The sequence below is a fragment of the Miscanthus floridulus genome, chromosome 3 (genome assembly GCF_019320115.1).
Source record: "Miscanthus floridulus cultivar M001 chromosome 3, ASM1932011v1, whole genome shotgun sequence".
Classification (NCBI taxonomy): Eukaryota; Viridiplantae; Streptophyta; class Magnoliopsida; order Poales; family Poaceae; genus Miscanthus; species Miscanthus floridulus.
Genome location: NC_089582.1, coordinates 13,232,425 through 13,236,992, shown reverse-complemented (window position 1 = coordinate 13,236,992; position 4,568 = coordinate 13,232,425). Strand labels below are relative to the sequence as shown.

Below are 4,568 nucleotides of genomic sequence, written 5' to 3'. Positions count from 1 at the left end.
TTTGTATATCTCTCGTGTCTCCAACAAACTCTCTATTTTTTGTTCTCTATATTCTAATAGTTTATCACAATTTTCCTTAGGTAAAAAAAACATGAGAAAACTACCATGTATTGCATTTAGGAAGTGATGTAGCCTCTCCAAAATTGGAGAGCCAGAAGGGTGGTTTTGGAGAGCGGGATGATGGAGAGTGGTTTAGAGAGTCTACAGGAGCATTTTTTTGGGTTTGTTTTCTAAATTTCATACGGATGCTCTTAGTGAGATAGATGAAATTAACATTGAAAAAAATTACAAGTGCCATGTAAGTCTCGGCTTACAAATGCATTGCATTATTGTTTCCCATGTAATTTAGTAATCCCCAGAAAATGCTTAATTTGTGTGAAACACACACATAACATCAATACAGAAATTGGGACTAAGAAAAGGTGATGTCCTACAGTTGCATAATTTCCTAACATACAACATAGTGCTTCAGTACTTCATTACTAACAGAATAAAGACTACTTTCATGTAACTATGAAACCTTTATACTGTACTAACTCTAGCATTGAGGATATCTTTTCTGAAAGATTTTCCTTTTCTTTCTGCAAGCTTAATTTCCCTTTCTTTTTGCATCCAGTCCATGACCGGCCTTTGCAGTTGGATGGGTGCATGGTTACTCCATAAGTCGAGCAAGTGAGCGATCATATGTGTCCGGCTCCAAAGCTCCTCTTCCTGTCCTTGAAATAGCTTTATTCTTGTAGGATACCCAATAGTTCTCCGTGTTCGCATGCTTGTTCTCAATGTTCTCATGCTTGGCCTTTCAACCTGAATGCGTGCATCCCCATGCTTGGACTTCCAAACCATTTGGTACACTGTCGCTTCAGCATTCTGGCAGAAGTAATCAATGGCCTTTGGTAGCATGATCTCTCCTAGTTGTTGCAAGGTAATGTCTGTATGCAAGAGATGTTGATCTCCACCAACTATCTCCCTTGCTTCAGAAGTTTTGTTCTCTGGTATCATGTCTACAGAAGACCCATGGGGTGAAAACATCATTCCAGCTTTCACATATGGAGAATCTTGCAGAGACATTATACCTCCAGACAGAGAGGCCTTACGTTTCCTATAAACAGTCCGTGAGACTTGCCACTGCAAATTAAATTCAATTAGTGGTTCTAGCAAAGCATCTGATATTCCTGCCATGTCTTGGTTGTTAAAAGGTTGAGCACAATGCTGATCATGATGCTTGCAACATAACGGGTTTGGGCGAAACCACTGAGTCGCAAGGCTATGAAGATTACCCCAATGTTCTTTCTGGTATGAATAAACAAATGGCACCCATGATAGGTCTTGAGTAGGTAGTTGAGTAAGTTCTTTGGTAATATTTTCAACTGTAGCCTTGACATGAGGGGCAAACAACTGAAAGCTCTTAACTGCAATTCCAACTATGTCTGTACTCTCTGACAGCTGTACTATCATACTAAAGTGGATATTACCCTCTAGTGCAGTGCCTTCTTTTTTTATAAATACCATGATAGCCTCTGTTCCATGCTCTGCAGTTCTAAAGGGCGCCAACCATAGTAGTATCGAAGGATTGTTACCCCGAACGATTTTATGGTGTAGTTCTTTGCCTGCAAAAAGGTTCTTGATAAGGGAGCCAAAAGGCATGATGTGATAGTATGGTGTGCCACCAAACTCTATGAATCTTAGGAATTCACTAGCTCCATCTGCATACCACTCAAATTGTTTAACAACTGATCTGCTCAACTCCTTGTTGTCGCGGTTAAAGATGGAGAAAACAAATGACTTGGTAGCATGTGCGATCCGCTTGGGAAAGGAGGAATTCATTACCTCCTGTTCCATCTTTTCTTCTTCGAGGATTCTTTGTTTGCCTTTGTGGAGTGTGTCGCCACAATCTTGAGCAGCACGCTCAGCTTCTTACGCCAATGCAACAAGGATGTGTCAGTGATCTGCCACTTTTCTGATGTCTCAAGAGCAGCCTCAAGCCTGATGTGTGCCATCTCTAGCCTCTCTATGTTTCTGATTGCATTTGTTTCCACTTTCTCCTCATATTTTTGAACCAGACCAGATATAATTTGGCTAATTGACTCCTGGATAACCGCAGAACTGACCATCTCCGCCATTGAGATTCAAGCTTCTGTAGCACTCCTTCCCTAGTAAGAAAAAAATATATATAGCAGTGTGCATAAAAGAATAGATATGTTAACTTGGATACAAAGCAAAGATTATGTAAGTGTGGATGGAAGAATCTACCTCGACCAAATTGTATGAAAACTGAGGACGGCTTTCTTGGGTACAGAGAGATATTCTGAATATTATATTTGAAGTGTCGAGTAAAATATGGTCAGAACTTTAGAAGATAATAGAGTGGCCAAGGAGAGGGACTTGGCTAACAGTCTCTTGGACAGGTAATCCTGTGTGTATAGAGTTATCTTCAGGGTAGAAGATCACACAGTGAGGCAAGACAAGAACTTACAGTGATGTCAATGACTGGGAGCAGGGGAGAAGAGGAGGGCAACAAGTACGATGCAAGGGGAGTGGAGGATTTGTTCTCAACAATTACAAGGGAAGAAGAGGTAAGGTAAGGGAAGTCCCTCAGGAAGACTTATTTCACATAAGTCAACGATGAGAGTCTCCAGTGAAATGAACATGGTGTGACAACTGAAGACTGGGAAAGAAAATGAAATGCATCTTGGAGAAATGTTTCCTCTACACAGCAGTGGACCAGGAACTTTGAAGATGTCCTGGTCTTGCGGGTAAAACAAGATAAGCTTCAAGTCTTGGTCAACACTCAGCAGTCGAGAAGAACCTGCTGTCAGTTGTAATTTATAGTAGATGAGGCCAACATTCAAGTCTTTGTAAGTTTATTTTCTTGGCACGCTAGTTGACTGATGCCTGAATGGCTCACTACATTTTTACTTTGTCCCATTTTTCCTTGTATTCTCACTCCCCTTGGTTCATGCCGTGTAATTTGGTTAAACAGATCACTATCAGTTAGTTAAAATTATAAAAGTTCAACCAACCATACGTTTATTCTTGTTGCAGCATATATATGATAGAGCCCATCCTTCACAAAGTTCAAAGCGGTGAACTACACTTGGAATACATATCATACACTGAAAGTTATAATTTTCATATGAATTTCATGTCTATCTGATATGGAAAAGATATTATTCTTCTAAGGTGTGAAACTTTAGTACGTGACTAATATGCCTTTGAAAGTTTGTATCAAATATTTAAGCATTTTAACAATTTAAAATGAAAACTCAAAACTAAATTGTTGTAGATCTTCTGGAGAGCTACAATTTTATACAAATCTTAACTTCATCCAGCTCCATTTCTGTCAGATGATTTTTCTAAGATAATAAGTCCCTTTACATGCTTAATATGTGCTGAAAGTTTTTATAAATTTTTCAAGTATCTTAACGACTCCTCATGTAAAACTGAAAACTAGAAAGTTGTGTGGATCCCATGAGGAGAAATTTTCCAATAAAAATAATTTTCATTCCACACCTTATGAAGAAGATGTGATTTCTATAAGGTAGAATGGTAGCCTTACCACACGGGTCCAAAATGGCGTGGCAAGCTTTCGGTGTTAATATGCGGCAGTAGACTCTTCTTACATGTTCAGTGTGCAACATATTTTTGCCATGCCAATTGACGTGTCATGACAAAGTGTTTTTGCCATGCTATGTTATCTGGCACAGTCAAAATGGTTAGGAATCAAAATAAAAATTGAATGGAACTTTTTCTAACACTACCGGATACCGAAATTTCCTTATGGGTGAGAAATCATTAGAAAATATGAAATACCGACTGGAAAATGTGAAAGACAATTTCCCTGTCAGTTTACAGATGAATATACTGACAGAACAAAAAAGTGATTAAAATAGTAAATAAGATTTTTAGAAATAATAAAAATCGAGCAAGTAGCAAGTCCATGCAGAAGACTTAACTTTTTCCCCAACACTCGACTTATTTGACTTTGAATTTTCCATTGACAAGTCTCGTTCGGCAGTGGACAACGAACTTGGAAAAGTCTTAGCCGCTTGTTGTCAGTGTCGGTGTGCATTTTATTATAGTAGATGAGGCCAACATTCAAGCCATTGTAAATTTATTTTCTTGGCACCACTAGTCTACTGCTGCCTGAATGACTCGCTACATATCCTCTCTGCCCCATTTTCCAATGTCTTCTCATCCCTTAGGGCTCGTTTCCATTTGCTGCACTCTAATACATCTCAATTCACATAGATTAGGTACAATTAAAGTACTGCAGAAAATTAACTATTTTTTTTATATAAATCTCTCTCACCCGTATGGATGGGAGTAGATTAGGATGTAGCCAAACAAACCCTTGTTTAGTTCATGGAGTTTAGTTTGGTTAAGCTGACTTCTGTAAGAGGCACTCTGAATGCTGAGTAGCAGGCAGAGGAGCCGTGGAGGCGGAGCTCAACGTATATACACAGGCTGGGCCTCTGTCATCCAACTCCGGCTGCTCGCCCTCCTTCTCCACAGTGGCGCGCCGTAGCTGCAGCCGCCACTCTGTCTGGCTGACCACCTTCGTCGCTGTT

At 39.6% G+C, this 4,568-nt stretch overlaps 1 pseudogene; it reads right to left on the bottom strand.

Annotated features, from left to right (window-relative positions):
• Positions 1-364: 364 nt before the first annotated feature.
• On the bottom strand, positions 365-2,380 carry LOC136545020 (uncharacterized; annotated as a pseudogene).
• Positions 2,381-4,568: the final 2,188 nt, after the last annotated feature.